This window comes from Sinocyclocheilus grahami, unplaced genomic scaffold (assembly GCF_001515645.1).
Source record: "Sinocyclocheilus grahami isolate Dianchi unplaced genomic scaffold, SAMN03320097.WGS_v1.1 scaffold2.1, whole genome shotgun sequence".
NCBI classification, from domain to species: domain Eukaryota; kingdom Metazoa; phylum Chordata; class Actinopteri; order Cypriniformes; family Cyprinidae; genus Sinocyclocheilus; species Sinocyclocheilus grahami.
In genome coordinates, this window is record NW_015505181.1 from 3,761,630 (window position 1) to 3,783,010 (window position 21,381).

The 21,381-nt window shown below is 36.1% G+C and overlaps 1 protein-coding gene across 2 annotated transcripts in view; it reads right to left on the reverse strand.

Moving 5' to 3' along the window:
* The window catches only part of LOC107551119 (prickle-like protein 2), a 94,155-nt gene that overhangs the window by 54,251 nt on the left and 18,523 nt on the right, over window positions 1-21,381 (reverse strand). Inside the window, exon 1 of one of the 2 annotated variants that reach the window (XM_016232733.1) lies at window positions 2,959-3,303. The exons of the other annotated variant lie outside the window; for it this stretch is intronic. The gene's annotated coding sequence lies outside the window, so the exon portion shown is untranslated. Of the gene's footprint in view, window positions 1-2,958; window positions 3,304-21,381 lie in introns of those variants that run through there. 2 annotated transcript variants of the gene reach the window in all.

Sequence of the window (21,381 nt, forward strand, 5' to 3'; positions counted from 1 at the left end):
ATTCCTTATTTACTTGTTCTATTTTTATTTTTATTATCTGTGTTTTTTGTTCTGTCACTGTCATTCTGTTACACTGTGGAAGCTTCTGTCACGAAAACAAATTCCTCGTATGTGTAAACATACCTGGCAATAAAGCTCATTCTGATTCTGATTCTGATGTATTATAATTGTTGTTATGATTATTTATAAGATGATATAGCATATTATAAAGTTTTTATAATGTATTATGCATTCATTATAATGCCTTAAGAATACCCTTATAATGTATTATAAATATGGGCTTCATAGAAAGTGTTACCAAAATCAGATAATGTGACAGCCCTGATGTAAACTAAGCTGAAAAAGAAAAAAAAAACCCTGCAACTAGTGTACTATATGTAATATCACAACTGTTGATTTAACGATGTGAAAGCTGGCATTATCAAGTCTGTCACGCACTTTGTCTGTCACTCAAACAAAAACATGCCTTTCATGTGTTTTGCGTGATGTAGCCTAATAAAATGCAGAACAGAATTCAACATTACACAAGCAAGTGTGCTTGTTTCCCTGAATACAACAGATTAATAAACAAAAAAGTTAATATTGTGAATAAAATTTTTAGATATAATATTGCTAATATTGTGTGTTTTTGCTCTATTTTGCCAACAAAAATAGTTCCCCAAAAAATTGCTCTTACAAAGGTAAAAACGCCCCAGGAAATCTATTTAAGGTAGGAAATACCGCCCTTAATGAAAAAGTTTATTCTGTCACTGCTGTGAACTAACCACTGCACACAATATGAAGAATATGAAAAGTTTTGGGAATCATCTGTTCAGGACAGGCCGAAACCAGTCACACAAAACACTGGTCTAATTATCATTGAAGTATCATTTTTTGTCAATATTGCACACCTACAGCATTAGCATATGTCCGCACACTTTTATACATCAACAACGCCTATTTGGTGTTTAGAAACTTGGCCCATCCATAAGGATTAAGCCCGGAATATTCAGAAAGTCAAAAGACAAAACAAACAGGTGCAAACAGGCTGTTCTTGAAGAATGGGGCAGTGCAAAAATCCATTAGACTTGCAATTCTGCACATTTCTAGCATTTAAATAAATGTAAAGACACAGCAGCAATAGCTTGTTTGAAATCAAGTGTCAAAGAGAGGTTGGAAAATGGTCATGAAAAAAACTGAGTCATGCAAAATTAAAGAATTAAAAAAATGTGACATGGCCCCTTTAATTGAGCCAGGCTCATGACCCTTAGTTTATCGATGCTTTAATATACTTTGTGTTTATATATGGGGTATTAAAGAGGGCCATTATGAATCACTGGTCCATGACTCGAATGCCGTCTGGGTGACGAACTCAGATCTCCTGGAGCCCTGCATGCCGAGCTTTGATTGGCTGTGACTGTGAGAGCAGGAAATAGAGCAAGCAGCAGGAGAGAGGAAAGATTGTGTTTAGGAGGCACCCACACACCCGCAAAAAAAAAAAAAATCAATGGCCACATTCACAGCCTGCAGTGTGCATAAAGTTAGACTGAGAGCTTTGTCCTTGTCACCTCTCAACATGCCTTCTCCTATCTACACATTCACCTCATAATCACTGTTCTCCAAGTACGGCTAGACTCTTCATTCACTGGCTACTGCCTCTGTTTTTATCTTCAGTCCACAGCGTGTTCACTATCCTGTTAGTGCCACAAAGGATGCCAAGGCCAGAGATGGAAAGAGCCAGAGAGAAATAAAGAGGCTAAGATAAAGTACAACAGACAGCAGAGAAATAAGACAGGAATTTTGAGTATGGTACTGAATGCATAAGGTTCACAGAGAGGCCCACTCCGACCCTCATGACTGTGTGTCAAGGTAAAGCAGTCTTTAAAAATATTGGATAATTTGAATAACTTTTTGAAAGGTTGAAAAACATTGTAATGTGACTCCCTAAAAAACTTGCTATTTACAAATAAATTATTCATGATATTTGAATTCATGAATAAACATAAAATATGTTTATTTGCAAAACTATTTGTTAAAATTCATTTAAAATAATGAATTTAAGATACACTTACATGTATTAAATATAAAAAATATATATAAATAACATTTAAATTAAAATAAAAGGAAGGTTTTTCAAAACTATTTGAAAGCAACATAAATATAAAGAAAATGAACTTGGTTGCCTTTCAAACCATTTTTTTTCTTTTTATTTATCATGCACACTTAAGTTCAAATGCCAGGTGACTACAGTGCACGTGACAGGAAAACCCCTTCTGGGCGTGTGCAGGATATCACAAGGTGGCACGTTAAATCTGTCCCCGATGCATGCCGGTGCCACGGGCCTTCACACATGAGTGCCATAAACAATGACAACAGCAAGTACTCGTGAAATGCATCGTCATGATTTACAGTCCTATCCAGATGCACTACAGAGATAAGCTGTCTCAACACTAGACAATAACAAATATACTGCCTATTTCCTGTCTCAGAACGAAGAATTACAAGCAACAAGGACAGTGACCCCGAACTTCGTGGATCTTGCAACAAAGGCAAAGTTCATAAATATGTATGTAGCTGCATAAATTCCTATACTATGCAGCTCTGGACTATAAGCTAGCCTGCCCCACTAGTACTGTAGACCAATAAAACAACAGCAGAAGTTAAAAATAAAGCAAGAGGCATGTCGCACAGCTGTGAGATACTTGAAGGTCAGTCTGCTTAAATCTCAACAGCTGAGATGACAAGAGGTTGTGGATTTCTTTAGCTCTTTGCATTTTGCCTGGTCTGTTAATCATATGGTTTGCATTCCAGACACATTTGCTCACAATACAGCCATAAAACAAAGACATTTTCACCAAAGCAAGATGAAAAGCAAGCAACACAAAACCAACAGAACTTTAAAATTCAGCACAAGAATGACAGGTGATGCACATGAAACACACAAAACCAAAATCCTAAGAGTGTGTAAAATGTACTTACCACTCCCTTTGAAAAGTCGTTACACCTTCATGGAATAATCACTTCTGAATAGCAGGCCTCAGTAAAACCTCTTGGTCTTTCCTTAACTACAAAATGTGCACATTTGAGTGCAGAGAGCAGGCGAAATGGGATGAGAAAGTGAAAAACAAATGTTTGGAGCTAATCGTTATGCCAGAAAGCGATTTTACTCATTCACGCCACAATCTGTGGCAAAGCCATTAAAAACAAGAGCTGATCAAACGGTGGAACAAGCAGTGAAGAAAGACAGAGAGAAAGAGGCTAAAACGAATACATGCAGTGCTGAGAGGTGGCAAGTCTGCTTCCTCAGACTAAAATTGCCTCCCAGCACCCTCCACCCACTAAACTCTCTCCCACCGTCTCCCCATCATAAGTCATCAATCTCTCTGCCAATCACAGCTCAGCAGTCCAGCTGATTAAAATCACCTCTCAGCTGAAAAAGGTAAAAAAAAATTTTTTTTAAAAGACCAAAAGTGTAATCCATTTTTCAATGTCCTACACACAACCTACGAAGCTCTCCATTCTGTACCAAGTAATGTCACCAGCAATATCTCCCAAATATTGGTTATAGGTTATTATACTATAATGGAGTAATGACTGCTGAAAATTCAGCTTTACCATCAGAGGAATAAACATTTCATATTTAAAATATATTAAAATAGAAAACAGTTATTTTAATTATTGTAATAGTATTTCACATTATCACTGTTTTTACTGTATTTTTGATCAAATAATTGCAGCCTTGGCATGCATAAGAGATTACTTTCAATTATTTATTTTATATTAAAATGTTATATTTTAATTATACTTAATATATATTTAAATATTTTAAAAAAGGTACCGACTCCAGTCATTTGAAGAGTAATATATTATAAATAGAATTCAAGTAACATTAAATCACATCGAGTCTAGTGGCTCACAAAGGATGGACTGACATTCTTGGGAGAAACATTCCCATAAACCCCATTTTTCACACCCCATCACGCTTGCTCTTGCCACAATATATAGGCACATAATATGACCCTATAAGCAGCATTCTAGTCTGACATTATCTCTGAAGCTGGAGACTATGCCAAGACTTAGAGCGGTAAAAATTCCATGGCTGCTTGCATGACTCTTTAATGTAATTATATGTTAGCTCGGCACCAGGCAACCTGCTCTGAATGCCTTTGTCAATGGAAGCTTTTTATGTGCAATTTAAGTGTGGTTGGTCATATGATGTGAGATAGAGCACCTCAATAATCAGCTGTTGTCTTCTAACTCATGTCTTTGCACAAATTTGCATTCCGCTTATTACTTGGTGTTTTTTATGCTCAAAATATGATGTTTTTATATTGCATGTGTCTGTATTTCTATCAAAGATGCAGTTAAGGAGTCTGTAATGACACCTGTAAAGAAATCTGTTGAGAGAAAATCGTGACCGTTTTATTAAAATAGTTTAGTTAAGGGAAGAGGAGAAGGAGAGAAAGTCTTTCCTTGCGTGTTCTCGTGAACACGTAACATCTCACATCATCACTAATTGAAGCTATCAATCAATAGGGACGTCCCAAGAGAGAAGGGTTGTGGGGATTTGAGAGAAAAACAGAGAGAGAACTGTTTCCACACTTAATGAATGAAACAGTTTGACCCACCAGTTAACAAATGCACTCTATTCTTGTTTAAGTGGGAAAATAATGTGACCCACATAGACATCTTTGACTAACCACAGGGAGCGGAAAACCTCAAAATATTCTGAAGAGGGCAAAGACAGAGAATGAGAGAGCTCCATGCATAAAAAAGGCATTAAGAAATGCGTCATGAAATCTGAGAGTGGGAAGGAAAAGTCATCAACGACAGGACCTTTTTGGACTATTGAGGGGTACAGGATAGTTAGACACTCCAACACTGTTCACATATAATACAATGTTAACTGCACTTTGATATTCTTCTTGTTATTTCCCTTGAGTGGCTAATGAAATGGAAGTCTTACACATTCACTGAAAACAGCTTACTTCCGCATTGAAAAATAAGGTGGACCTACAAAAATATGCAATTAATTAATCTGAAGAAAAAAACATCTTAAACCAGATGTTTTATTTTGGTCATACTTGGTTTTAAAGGATTTTTTAGAGGGGTTAAGAAGCCGTGAGGCCAGCTATCCAATCAGTTAAACCAGTTAAATACCAGTTTGACTACGTTTAGGCAGGCTAGTTTGACTAGATTTTGTTTTTGTAAGCAAGAATACCAGGGTTTTTATTTGCTTCTTTCTGTCTTTCTTTCGCTCTGTACTTCTCTATATATCTCTTGAGAAGTGATGAGCAATAGCTGGTCTTAGCACAGGCTGGTGTGGGAGGGAGATCTTTCACCGCCTGGTTCTCATTATAGGGACTTTTTGCAGATCAGAGTTTGTTCTTACAGAGTGAAGAGAAAGAAAGCGAAGAGACAAAGAAATGAACATAGCCACAAACACACCAATTCAATGATATAAACAGTATGTTATGAAGATGAATATTAGATATGCACCAATTGCAATTTTCTTGGCCAATTCCAATTTTTTTGTAAGTGTGACCTGCAGATGCCTATTTTTGCCCATTCCAATTTTCTTTCTAAGATCTATAATTGACAGCATATACAAACAAAAATCTCTATATTTTTTTCAATGTAAAAAAATATTTTAAACGATCTTTCTCATCAAATTCTTACATTGTTTCAATTAATTCAGTTAGAATAATAAGACACTGTAGAGTTGTTACCATTCAAATAAAATCATTATCAACAAACTCCATCTTTTCACTGCAGAGGAAACAAGCTGCATCTGAAGTGACATTAGATGTATTAACATAGACTGTTTAATGAAGCTGAGAGGTGCCATAAATAAATTTGCACAGCAAAATTACAAATGCATAAGTAATGCTATAATATTAATGTTTTTTTTGAACATACAAATAAGAAATGTTGGGGAAAATGTAATGATACTTTTAAATATGAAACCAGCACAAGCAGTTGGCGCAAAGGGCTGTTCAGTGTTGCCAACTTCTTTCAATAGGAAGTAGCTAAAGCCAGTTAGATGTAGCTAGATGTCGCCAGATGACGTCATACGCTAATTAGCATATTCATGACGTCATCGCGTCTGTTGCCTTTTACATTTGTTTGTCTCTCTGTGCTCACATACTGTATTTGAATGCAGCCAAATTCTCAATAAAATTGTTTTCATTTATATATATTAATGTTTCTGTTGTCAGTTGTAAAATTAGAGAAGCAACATAATATCTATTTTAACTGAAGGCGCTGCTCCTCTCAGCCGCTCGCTGAACAGAGCAGACGCAGAGAGAGCACTGACCTCGCGCAGTTGCGTCAGTACCAGCGATCACAGAGACTCGCTAAGGTTTGTAAGTAGCTAAAGCCAGTTAGATGTAGCTAGATGTCGCCAGATGACGTCATATGCTAATTAGCATATTCATGACGTCATCGCGTCTGTTGCCTTTTACATTTGTTTGTCTCTCTGTGCTCACATACTGTATTTGAATGCAGCCAAATTCTCAATAAAATTGTTTTCATTTATATATATTAATGTTTCTGTTGTCAGTTGTAAAATTAGAGAAGCAACATAATATCTATTTTAACTGAAGGCGCTGCTCCTCTCAGCCGCTCGCTGAACAGAGCAGACGCAGAGAGAGCACTGACCTCGCGCAGTTGCGTCAGTACCAGCGATCACAGAGACTCGCTAAGGTTTGTCCAAGAAGTCGCTAGATTTGTCGCTAGTCGCTTTTTTGGAAAAAAGTCGCCAAGGGGGTCTGAAAAGTCGCTAAATCTAGCGACAAAGTTGACTCATTTAGTCATTCATTCAAACGATTCGTACAAACGGCTGATTAATTCAGAAACGAGGCAGGTGACTATCTTTATGAATGGGTCACTGAATCACTGACTCACTCGATTCGTTCAAAAACGTGGATTCATTCAGTAACAAAACACCGCTGTGTTGCTCGGAGACACACAACAGTTCTACTGTAACTTTGATTTTCGTCAGCGTCAATATTGTGGCTAAAATGTAAGTCACTTAATTTTAACTTCTTGTTTAGGCTATTGACTATACTGTATAAAATCAGTATCACATTGCAGTCGTGCTGACATTCGGGGAAACATCTTGGTTGTGTGATGTTGCTTACCTATATAACATATTATAAATACAACATTATATAGATTTTTTTCTACCGCAGACAGTATAGTCTACATGTATAACTTTCTGTGAGTTATTTGCACTTCTTTGTTTTGAATTATAGCACGAGTCCCCCTCTCTCTCTCATTCACACACACACACACACACACAAGACAGGCTGCTTGAGCCTCATTTGGCACCACATCAATACATTATCAGTCGCCGTTTACACTGAATGCAATAAAACCAACTTTATTCACGCAAATTGTTTTGGTGGCCAAGTTTCAGTGGCCACCAAAGTTGGCCTAGTTATTTTTGCTAATGACGTTTTAAGGCTTCTTTTCCTGTCGAGCAAGTAAAATTCTCTCTCACTAGCTCTTTTAAAAAATCTACAAAACAATCTAACTAGTCCCAGATGTGTTAATCGAGCCCTGTGGTTCCCCCACGGTTTACGTTGGCCCTACATGTATTACAAAACTGCGAACTTTGTGTCTTCTTCACTCACAGTGACAGTGAAGAACTTCCATGGTGACGACATGTTTACATTCAGATCTGAGCATAGCTGTGACATCACAACGGACCGGCTCAGAACCAACAAGACGTGAGACTGAATTTGATTCCGGTCGATCTGTACATCTCTAATGAATATGATAGTGACAAGGATGAAATAATGATTATGAATTTGATTAAAATGCAACTGTGATGCAATAACTTGTTTTATAATATATTCTCCTCATTATAAAAACTAAAACCAGAACCCTCCCTGCTAAATCACATGTGCAGTGTTCTGCAGCACTCATCTGCTCTATACAGCTGACTCAACCACTGTCTCAACATATCACTGTAATCCAGCTCTCAATCTTCAGCAACTCAATTCATCAAATCCACTGTGCCATTTACCAAACTCCACTCAAAATCTACCAATATATAATTTAAATACATGCCCCACTAATACAATAAACTCTGCATGGCCTCCATTTTGAGATTACTGTATACTTAAAGTGAACAACAGCAATTGTTTACTGCTGCAGACTAAACTAAGACAAGTTTTTAATGGAATATTGCAGTGTTTATTATATATATATATATATATATATATATATATATATATATATATACATACACACACACACACACACACACATACACATATATATACATATATATACACACACAAACATTTGTGCACTAAACGTATGCGTCGCATAAATGTACCTATTTGTACTGAAAGTTACTCTTTTTTTTTTTTTTTTTCTATCCCCCCACAGAGATCTACCCCAATTGAAGACAACTTATGGGTACACTATAAGTGCACTGAGCCTTATAGGACAGAAATATCACTTTGCAATATATTTATTCTCAATCATGAAAATATATTAGGCATTGAGGAACAGGGAGAGGATTCTACAGAAGGAAAGGATGTTTTACACAGCAATACAAAATATTAAATAAATACATAAATAATATGCAATTCCTACAATAAGGCTGTTGGATTTAATCCGGCAATGGTGGGAAATTTCAGGTTTCTGTCATTCATCTTGGTGCATTTATGTTTTGTCTGTAAACAAGCAGAAAATTAATCTTTTAAAAATTTGCAGAATTAAATTATAAGCTCAAGATAACTTTTACTTTTATCTTTCATTGCCATTAATTCTTTTATTTGTATTACATTTGAAATTCTATAGCTTCCCCCATGACATAATTTTAACCTTCAAGTATTCCAAATAGAGGAGCAAATGCTGGAACAACATTACTGTGTGTTTTACTTGACCATCATAGAAGGTCCCAAAAGGCACATCAGAAGACACAAACATTAACAGGGTTTATTTGGGTATCTACTTCAGCTGTCAGTCAAATGAACTGAGCAGAACATTTAACCAATGAAGAAACGATGTGTGTGTGTTAGTGTCACCAGTCAGCCCGGGGCGACAGCCATATTGGAGAAGACTTATTGATTTGATTATTGAATAGACAGGAAGAGACGATGAGAAACAGTCAGAGGTCACGACCTTCATATTTCCAGTCTCTAAAATGGAGAGATTGACAGTTTATTCTCTTCTCACAATGTTTCTCTCTCCCTTTTATTATTTTTGGTTCTCTCACACAAGACTGCACATATAAAATTAGGTTTCCAAGAGCACTCTCTGCTTAAAACCACCAGGAGAGATATAAGACAAAGGTCGGCGGAGATGTGATGCAAGATCTCTCCCGGAAAGCACAGCATCAGCATTTTGAGGGAACTGACAGTGTCCAACATGGTAGAATGTCTTAAACGATAACAGACTCTTTGAGCAACACAAAGATAAATCTCAGATGTTTACATCCCAAAAGACATGACCATTTTTGGACCCTTTTGATTTTGTAATGCATTCTGGGAACTGCTGCTTCTCCTCTTTAACTCTTTGTGGTACTAACTTTGATAAAAACAGCTCATATGTACAGAAACCTCGTAAATGATTACTTATTTGCATGATGTGGGTTTAGAGAGGCTATTAACTAACAAATAAACAAAACAAATAAACCAAAACCACATCAGACCCACCGAATGTTTGAAGGGAAGATCTTAATATAGAACCAAGGATGATTGATGGTTGATAGATGAAAACTGTGCCACACAAGCTTTCTTGGGTTTTTCTACTCTGTTTTAAAAGCATTCTTTGGTTAGTAGGTGTAAACACAAAAAAGCTTGTTTATCTTATCAGTGTTGCCATTTGTAGAACAGCCTAACAATAGTCTATTAAACCATCTCCAATGATACAAAACAGGTTTCCTGCTGTAATTAAAGACCTTTTGCCTTGAAAGCGACCCAGACAATAGACCAGTCAAGTAATCCTGACCACAGAATTGAGTAGGTGTGGTAAATTCCTTTCAGAATCTATTGTGGCTGGCAGGGTTCCCTGTTACGGAGCTCTTGAATGTGACATATGATCCTCACACTCTCACAAATAAAACAATATACAATCAGGGATACCTCATCCTGTGATGCAGTGACAAAATCAATCAGCAAATATTACCTCTATTGACAAGCGGCAGAAGAGGCCATGGTCTGTTGGTCGACACATTACCGTGCACACGCAGGTCCGCACACATATCATTGATTCTTACCGACCAAATACGGCAAAAACAGCCTATTTCCCATCTGGGAAGACATGGGCTGGCTTGATGATGAATATTACATTTAGGTGATATATGATATTGCATCATTTGAATTAAACAGTAACATAAAAGGGGAAAAGGCTATTAGGGAAATAACCTGATCTAATCTATTATGGGTGGAATTAATGACTTTATGATGAGTCTCTCAGGATGTGCACTTTCATCCAACTCTTTAAGAACAGTTCTTTGAAACCCTGTCATCAACTTAATGTATTTTGAAATCTATATGTGACCCTGGACCATAAAACCAGTCATAAGGGTAAATTTTTCGAAATTGAGATTTATACATCATCTGAAAGCTGAATAAATAAGCTTTCCATTGATGTATGGTTTGTTAGGATAGGGCAATATTTGGCCGAGATACAACTATCCTGAAAATCTGGAATCTGAGGGTGCAAAAAAATCTAAATATTTAAAGATGTTCAAATGAAGTTCTTAGCAATGCATATTACTAATCAAAAATTAAGTTTTAATATATTTACAGTAGGAAATTTACAAAATATATTCATGGAACATGATCTTTACTTAATATCCTAATGATTTTTGGCATGAAAGAAAAATCAATAATTTTGACCCATACAATGTATTTTTGGCTATTGCTACAAATATACCACAGCGACTTAAGACTGGTTTTGTGGTCCAGGGTCACATATGATGCTCTTTTGGCCATGAGATGCCATACAGAAGTATGAAGAAGTTTCCATACAATGTAAGTGAATGGTGACCATGGCTATCAAACAGGATTTTCAGTGAATAACAACTTACATTTCAGCCTGTTCCTCACACAAGGGCTTCAGAAGACTTGAAATACAGTGAATGAGTTGTATGGTCTACTCTTATGATGCTTTATAGTAATTTTTGCTGTTTTGAACAGAACTGAATCAACAATGAACTGATTTTAACTGAATAATGACAGTTTACTATTGTTTTTTTAGAGCTGCTTTGCATCAGAATTTACTTATGTTTGCATCACTGAATCATTATTTTCCTGTTTATCACTGTTTATCAAGCCGCTTTAAAACAATCTGTATTGTATAAAGGGCTATATACTGTAAATAAAGGTGACTCGACTTCACTTTTGGAGCTAAACAGCTCTTCATTCCCATCCACCTTCAATGTATGGAGAAAAACAGCATGAGTGAGCATTCTTCAAAATATCTCTTTTTATGTTCTGCAGAAGAAATAAAGTTGGAAGGTGAGCAAATTCATTGTTAAAGGGTGAACTATCCCTTTAAGTATATATGCAATGGTGATGGCCCTAATCTTTCTGTCATTTCGGTAAAGTGATCTTAGAACAGTGCTACTGTGAGAGTAAAAGTGGGGTAAAACTCCAGAGGATACAGAAAACAAGGGATATGAACTGCACTCAGAAAAGCGCGAGAGTGAGACTACTATGGAGTCCAACTGCCATGTGGAAATAAGCGATTCACTTACTGACAGTGAAGTGTAAAGTTCACAGTGCTAGTGTCGGCCCATCTGCCAGTTACGCATCAGAGAGTTTTATCTGAGACGAGACCATAGAGACCATCTTTCTTCGTGCTTGTTCCGTCCTTCTTGCTGACTTGCTCTTGTTATCTCTCGCTTTCATTCTTTCACTTTTTTCACATCTCTCTTACCTTGGCTTTGCCATTCTTGTTTTCTAGTTCATGTTCTCCTATATAAGGGGAACAAGGCAATGATAAAATTATGGCTGTGTGCCATTCAGAAATGAACTGGGAGTTAAATTCAGTTCAATTCCTCAGTTTGAACTGAAACAGCAAACAGGATGTAGAGCAGGGGTGCCCAAACTCGGTCCTGGAGGGCCGGTGTCCTGCAGAGTTTAGCTCCAACCCTAATCAAACACACCTGAAGCAGCTAATCAAGGTCTTACTAGGCATACTAGAAACTTCCAGGCAGGTGTGTTGAGGCAAGCTGGAGCTAAACTCTGCAGGACACCAGCCCTCCAGGACCGAGGTTGGGCACCCCTGATGTAGAGTTACAATTGAAGAATTAAATTTGATTTTACAAAAATATATTTTAAATATGATTTTCTTATAAACGTGGTATCATGCATACCATTTATTTCCTGAAGCTTGAATTGATATGAATAATTAATGTTTAAATGTCACCTAGAGACATTTGTATATGTATAAAGACATTTATTATATAAATGTATTATAACATATGAATATAATATAATTATGAAACCTTGTATTGAACCAGACATTTCCCAAAATGCTCTAATTTTAATTTTTAAGTCTTCAAGATGGAGCCAAACAACAAGTAGCTTAGTAGACAAGTTAAACAGAACACCTACAAAATCATCTGTTCTTTTGCATTTTGTTGGACTAATGAATTTCCCTTTTTGTTTCTTTGATATGAACAATTGCAGTTCCTCTACCTGTCATTCCAATTCAAATTCCAATTCAACATCCTGTGAAGCATGTGGCCAACTAAATTAAAACTCATGAAAGAGAATCGGTTGTTAAATTCTGAGTTTTGCACAACCCTGTATAAAATACAGGAGACATATGACCGGCAGCCACACGGGACCCACTGAAATCCAATTTCACATAAACAGATGTCATATATCAGAGAGAGAGAGAGAGAGAGAGAGAGAGAGAGAGAGACAGAGATAGAGAGAGAGAGAGAGAGAAAGAGAAAGAGAAAGAAGGACAGGAGGGAATTAAAGAGCGAAGAAGCTTGCAATAAGAGCCAACTGGTTTTCCGTCTGCCCTGAGAACAAAGAGTCATCTGCGGCCTGCTCTGCAAGACAGACAGACTCTTCCTCTTTTGTTTTCTTTTATTTTATGGAGTGTGGATTCCATCCCGCGATCCCTCGAGCTGCATGTGTTGGGTGTGCATGCATGTTTCTGTGTCAGAAAGCTTGGGGATGATTTAATCATAAGGAGGCAGCAGGAAGAGCCAGAGAGATGGAGGAGTGCTGAAACGTGACCCCTTTCAGACGTCTCCCCTCAAACAATGACCGACCCCCAGCCCTTCCCTCTCTCTCTTTCCCTGTACAGATGAGAAACAATGAAGAAGGCAGTTTGCCGAGAATGCAATCATTTCAGCACTGAATGGCTATTAAAACGGGCTCCTTCACTTCTGAGCAATTTATAGAAATTGGCGCACAATGCCAGCCTGTCAAATACAGCGCTATTATTGGCTTCAAACAAGGCACTCGTGCTGATTTCAAAGTGAAATATGTTATTATTTGAAACAATCAAAGAATAAAACTTTCCAGCTTTTCTCTCTATGGAAGTTTCTGGTGGGGGGAGGGGGGGTGGCCATACAACTTCAGCTAATGAGCGTTAGGGCAATGACAGTGGCGTAAACATTTCATTTTGGCAACATAAATCAACAACTGCTGTAACTTGTCTGCAAATTTTAGCTTCCTGGATAACCAAAATTGACAAGTAACTCTTAAGGTTTTTTTTTTTAACTTATATATTGGACTGTATATTCTTTATGTATGGGGTCTCGGAACCCCCAGTGATTAACTAAAGAGAACATTAGATGTCAGCGAACGTAATCTAAAAGTAAAAATACAGCATTGAAATGAGCACACACAATTTAATATCTAATAGTGGCTAATATATATCTAACGTCAATGGATACTAATACATTAAAATTTAAATCTCTAATATCAGCCAATAACCAATACAGCACCAATGCATCCCTAATAATATGATCCACTGACTTTTAAACACAACCTAGGCAGATATTAATCAAATATTTACTTGACTGTTACTGAAAATATTCATATTGTTTCTGTATGGGGCCAGCCTATTTATTTATTTTTTTTCATGAAGGACATGTGATGAATATTTTAACGTTTGTTTGTAATCAATTCTTTTAAGAAATATCAACCTGGTGGGACTTACATAAACCTGGAGTCTCTCAGACCTCAAACAGAGCATGTGGGTAAAAGTGTCCCTCTTCTTTACTCTCCTCTACCCCTCTCTTCTCCTCTTCAACTCATTCTATCTGTACAGCTGAACATGGGATGCATTTATATGCCTACATAAATAGGCAATGTGAGTTGGAGTGACAATGTGATAACACTTAATTTCCTCAATTCCCTCTCTCCAGCCCCCTTATCTTTACATTAACACTTCTCTAGCTCTCAATATTTCCCAAAGATGAGCCACTGATTCCCGCAAGTGACAGCTTAAAATAAGAAAGAAAATTACAAACAATCAGTCACAGTCAATGATCAGGCCACTTGAAGGTCAAACCTTAAAAGATTCTACATTTGAATGTTAGAAAATCACTGCATTGATATGAAAAACCTTGTTTTACAAATCTGGGAGATATAGACTAGTCTGTTGCTCTAGTACAAAGATTAGGTCTTTTATTGTAACTTTAAACCTAAATGCTTAATTAAACCAGATGCAATGTAGTCATAATAAGACCAGCCAAGTAATGACAGAAGATACAGAGAGATAACAGGACTTTCCCCATTTGTACTCTCTCAAAGAGACAAGATCATTCGAAAGCAGAGAAAATAAACACTTAACATGAATTTGTCCTGAATCACTCACAGCGTTCAAATGTGTGAAACAGATGTGCACTCAGAGACTGCGGGAGACATTTCAGTCTGTATAATCATTATCAGATGACTGTGAGCTTGCTCATTTCCAAGCAGCACAAGAAGGTTTGGAGGCGCGAGCTTGTCAGACTGGTATTTATGAAGAATATGCAGCTAATTTGAACTTTGCAGAGGTCAGAGAGCCATATCAAAGTTAACTCAAGAGGAACGTATGTGATCATAAATTCAGCAAGGGTGAATGTTAACTGATGTTTGTCTGACATGAATCACACAAGAAATGAGATTCCACTCTTTTACTTCTCCTCACTTGTCCACAAACTCTTTGTGTTTCTGATGTCACTATCCATCCATCTAAAACACTTTTGGATGGTTCACTTCACACAAATATTCACTGCACTGGATCGGAGCTCATTAAAGTGAAGTAAAACTCGATTCGGTTTTGCACTACAAAGGCTCAAATCATGCGGATGCAAATAAATGCAAGAGCGAGATAAAAAGAAAGAAGTTACTTCAAAGTAAGTCTGCATGCATGTATGTATGTATGTATGCGTGCGTGTGTGTGTGTGTGTGTGTGTTTGTGTCTGGATAATCATTCCCTCTGGTGCTTAAGCAACAGGTTATCCCAAAAGCCTCTCCCCGGGCTCTTGGCCTCATTGCCAGCAATTACACTGCTAATTTACACCACTTGGAACAAGGACTGGAGCACACACACAAGCAATGTGAGGGAGACAATTGAAACATGTTTTACATTTTCCTTCATAACTCACAAGCAACTACAAATTTAACAGCCATCTTTTGGTGCAAGAAACATGTGTCAATAAATATAGGTATAATACTAAAAGTAAAATATTTAATTTGATCATAATATTAAACTTAATACAAGATGTCTGAGTGTTAAAATTAGCCTTGCTACTTTGGTTGGTGGCTTGATATTAACCCACAGTCTGCCAAAAAGAAGCACATCTCAGTAGTAGTAATAATAATAATAATGCATTAATACTGGATTACTAAAATTGTATATTTATATACTTGTTAATAATACTTAAAACAATATGGAATAATTTTAATCTAGTAAAAATTAGAATATGGAATATTATTTATAATATTATTATTATATTAGGAATAATAATGGTTAAAATATAATCACCTGTTAAACGAAAAACAGTCTAGACACTTTCATTTAAATTATGTTCATTATATTTTTTTATAGATGGATTTAATCTTTTAATTAATTCAATTATTATTTCTATGTCTAAATTGACAATTACTCCCAAACTCAAAAATATGATAAAATTCTATATAGTAGCTACCAGCAAGTATTACAATAAAACATAAAAAAGAAGAAAAAAAAACTATAATTTATAAATACAGGAATAAAATATTAGAAAAAATACTGGAAAAAAATCTTAAATTTTGCTGAACTTGCTGAATAAGTGTTATCTTTCTTGTTAGTTTACAAAGTAATTACAACTCAGACTCACTCAAAGAACACCTTATCAGTTATAAAAGAGTTTATGCAAACTTCCACAAAAACATTTTGTTATCCTTATACTTTGAGATAATAAAATACAACTTTAAGTGGAGTAATACACAGGCTACCAACCTTTAAAAATGATTAAAAAAAATTGCTTATGCACATGGCAACAAACATTTTTTGACTTTCTGATGTATAAACAACTTTAAGTGGAGAAATGTACAGACCACCAACATTTAAAAATGATTCAGCATGATATATAAACCGCCTGTGATCTTGAACGGGTGGGCAAGTTTGCTCAACTTCTATTGCTCTTCTGAGGATCTCTTTGAAAAAATAAGGTGGTCTAATAAGATTTGACTTTTAATAAAGCACAAAAAAATTTAAAAATTCTGCTTGGCGTGAAGCTCAGAACCTGGGACTAATACCATCTGCTTACAACCCACAGACCAAACATTTACAGCACTCCCTTGGAGAACAGGCTTAAACAGACCATCTTAAAAGTAGAACAAGTCTACAGAGGGAGCGAACATGAGAGGGAACGAATGAGAGGCAACTTGTAGCAAAAAGAGGGAACACGCGTATAATAATAATTTATTATAAGAAGCATTACATCAACAGTATGCCTGCATGTCATTCCCAGCACAAACAGTTTTCATTGGTGGTTCTGCGTGAAGCAATAACGCTTCAACAGAGGTGAAGAATATATGTACCTTTCACAGGAGCACATTGTCTGACATGTACTACCGTAGCATATGGGAGATGTGTCAAGTCCAACACAAATCACAAATTGTTTCAGTATCCACTGCCAAGCTCTCAGTTACTCCTCGTTTCAGGGATTTGAACTATGCTCATAATTAAGAGAGGAGACTACCAGGCCTGGTGGGACTGCTCTCAATGACCTAATTTGATTTGAAACATTAGCTGGACTGGTTTTCAAATTCATTATTATTTCTATGCAAATTTGAACACCAGGCATTGGGGATAACTGCCAACAAAAAGTTAGCTTGGCTTCCAGGCTCCTGCATTGTATTCAAGAAGGAGCCTGACTGAAGTATTTTATATTGTGTGTTTGGTAAGGGGGAGAAAAGGGGTGAGGGCCCTTACGAGAAATGGACAGACAGAAAAGGGACTGAAGAAATAAAAAGACTGAAATTGGAAAAAATGGCACATTTTCTCTAAAGTTCATTAAATGGACAGAAATGGACTAACCACACATTTTCAAAACTGTAAAAAAACAGTGTATTTATAACAGTGTTAAAATTCCTTAAACAACAGATTTTAGTGATTAAACTTTATGAAGAACATGATACAAGCCTACAAAAGTATAAAAGGCTGTCTAATGCTAACAAGCAAGTAAAAAAAACAGAACTAAATCTAATTTATAATGTATGCCCAAAATGTAAAAAATAAAAATAAAAATACGGACTAAGAAATATACACTTAAATAGTTACAGCACATGATATGCCAATTAATTAACTGAATTATTCATAATTAAAATACACATTTGCAGAGAAAAGCCCCACATTTATTATCGGCACTATTTCGATTTAACTGGCATTAAATTAATGTGTTGTTATAAATTAATGTGTTGTTATAAATTAAATACATTAGTAAGTTTATTGACATAATACTTTTACTACTATTCAAAAGTTTGGGGTCAGTAAGATGTTTTTGAAATGATGCATTAAATGGATCAAAAGTGACCGCAAAGGCATTTTTGTATTTCATATCCATGCTGCTCTTTTGAACTTTCTAACAAAAAATCCTGAAAAAAGTATCACTGATTCCACAAAATAATATTAAGCAGCACAACTTTTTACAACATTGATAAAAATAAGAAATGTTTCTTGAGCACCAAATCAGCATATTAGAATTATTTCTGAATAACAATGTGACATTGAAGACTGGAGTGGCTGCTGAAAATTCAGCTTTGTCATCACATGAATAGATTGTATTTTAAAATTTTAAATGGTAATATTTACTGTATTTTTGATCTAATAATGCAGCCTTGATGAGTATAAGAGACTTCTTTCAAAGCATTAAAAAAATCATACTCTCCTGCAGATAGGCTATACAAACTCTTCATGTCAGACATGACTCAAATCATGTGAAGAGAGCAGAGGGATCTGACTGAATAAAGTAAATCACGTCATCGAGACGAAACTGATTGCAATGAATTGGTACAGTAATCAGCAGCGCTCATGGCAGGTCTGTCAGGAGGCTGTCAGCATAATTCATGTTCGGCTCGACCTTTGCTGTTGGTTTGGATCCACTGTCATGGCAACACGAGCAAGCAGGTAAAATTACATGGTTTTTCACCTATAAAGAACCAGTTACATAAAACAGATTTTTATAGACTCTGATGAGTCTTCAGATAAACTAATTCTAATTTAGCTAGCAAAGCAAACAAAAAAATACTTGTATGAGTTCATTAAAGGGATAGTTCACCCAAAAACGAAAATTCTGTCATCATTTACTCACCCTCATGTCGTTCCAAACCTGTATGAGTTGCTTTCTTATGTTGAACATAAAAGAAGATATTTTGAAGATTGCTGGTAATCAAACAGTTGGTGGTTGCCATTGACTTCCATAGTAGGAAAAAAAAATACTATGGAAGTCAATGGCAACCACCAACTGTTTGATGATGAAAATGGATGCAAATGAAAATGGATGCAAATATATTGATCCCAGGACATAAATACAGAATGGAATTAATTGCTATACTGATGGACAGTAACTATTGAATTGTTTCAAAGTCTCTAACCTTATTAACCTGAAACATGATACTTAGTGGGGTCTGCTAATGACAGAATGCCCTGCACATGCCAAATGAGACAGTGCTGCTAATATGTGTGTGTTGCTACTAGTCGCCTCACCGCACAGGAGTAGGTCAAACAACAGATGGTCATTAAGGATTAAACTTAGCTATGTAAATATTGAGTCAAGCATTCAAGCAAAGCCCTAGCAGAGAGCTCATAACACACACTCAGTATCTCACAAACGTGTCATGGTGGGGACTTTCCATTGACTTTTATCAAGTTATACAGAGTTAATGATATTTTCTATCCCATAACTCTAAAACGAACTCTCAACTTTACAGCTGGCTTGTCCGATCCGACTTTTGTGGATTTTAGTCCAGGTCTGTTAGCTTTGAGTTCATCCACAGTACCGTTGAAAAGTTTGAAGATTTTTTATGTTTTTGAAGGAAGTCTCTAATGCTCAGCATTGCTGCATCTATTTGATAAAATTTTTTGTAAAATATTGTTAAATATTACTGCAAGTAAAATGAACTGCTTTCTATTGAATATATGCTAAGATGTAATCTAATCCTGTAATGACAAAGCTGAATTTTCAGCAGCCATTACTCCAGTGTCACATGAGCCTTTAGTAATCATTCAAAGATGCTGATTTGCTGCTCAATAAACATTAATTAGTAATATCATTGTTGAAAAGAGTGCTGTTTAATGTTTTTGGTGGAAACCTTGATACTTTTTCAGGATTCTTTGATGATTAGAAAGTTCCAATGAAAAGCATTTACGTAACATAGAATTCTTTGTAACATTATAAAAGTCTTTACTTTACTTTTGAACTTTCTAATGTGTCCTTGCTGAAAAAATGTATTAACTTTGTTCAAAGACATTAATTTTGACCCCAAACCTTTGAAAGGTGTATATGCTAGTACTCCTAAATGTTGACAAAACTGAGCCACACATACACTCTCTTCCTAAAATACACACTTACTAATACCAGCAACACAGACTTTAATCATAGTATATGCTTAATAAGGATAAAATAAGCCTCCAAATGCAGATTACACATGAACCATGGCTACTATTTTAATTAGCAACTCTTTATGGAGATTTTTTACAAATATATTACACAGCATTGTAATTTTGTGGGACATCAATAATAAGCAGGTCTTTGAAGATGTTTGAGGATGGCAGCGTTTCAGTTTCCAAAAATAGCTGAAAATTTAGCTGTCAGAGATGGAGTATGATCTAAAAGATTTCAAACTCTAGACCTATCAAAGTCTGACGTTGAAGCCTCTTCAAGGTTGCAAAAACTCTGATGCATACACCCAGCTTTGATCAGTGAAGAACAGGAGACACAATCTCACTCTGGCAACAGAAGGTAATTTTAAGAGATAATCATAGCATTTTTTTTCACATTTGCAAACATCCAGTTAAGACAAACTGAGAATCATTACAAAGGTGTCATTCACTTTTTATGAAAAAAGCATCATTAGAACATCATCAGAAGGTTGTTATAAAGAGCAGCATTGCCTCTTGTTGATACTTCATGACCAGAACCGTCTTCTTGGCGCATGCTGGAGAAAATTATGTGTCATTTTTGATGACACAATGGACAGGAGACAAAGCCGGAGGTCTCAGCTCTCACTTAATTCACTTGTAATAGGCGCTGGAAAATACATTATAACAGTTTATTTCCTCTTTACAAATGGAGCAATATTAATTTATTTCATAAAATCTCCCCAAAGATAGTTTTACCATATGGAATGTCCCTTACTGGATCACAAGTGCTCTATAAAGACTAACCCCAGCGGATCCGGTCCTTTCCAAATGTGTGTGTGTGTCCTCATGGCAGGCCTATTGTATTTGTGCAGTAAGGCCTGTCAGCTCAACAGTCAATTGTTTGCTGTCATTAATCAAGTCAGACTGTCCATTGCCTTCGGCTAATATATGCACTAGATCTCAGCGGCTAACACAGTCACTGCATTACAATGACCTGGACTTCAAGGAGAATCTACAAAAAAGTGCAAGTGAAAATTCCCCCTTTGATTTATGTCTAATTCACATCCTGATTTTAACCATAAACTGAACCTATACTATGAACTGATGAAACTGAACATACTATGGTAATGGCTGACTGCAGAAAGGTCTTTTGATTTAACTTTGTCTGTCAGCATTTTTCCTCATTAGATACGATCTTACAATCTACTATCTTACCACTTCAAGTGTAGCAGCTAAAAATAACTTTAAAGAGCACTCTTTAGATGTACTCCAAGGATTCATCTTGAATTATACTGATCCACAACACAAGTTTTTTTTTAACATGATACTGTATAGTACACTATTGAAGTG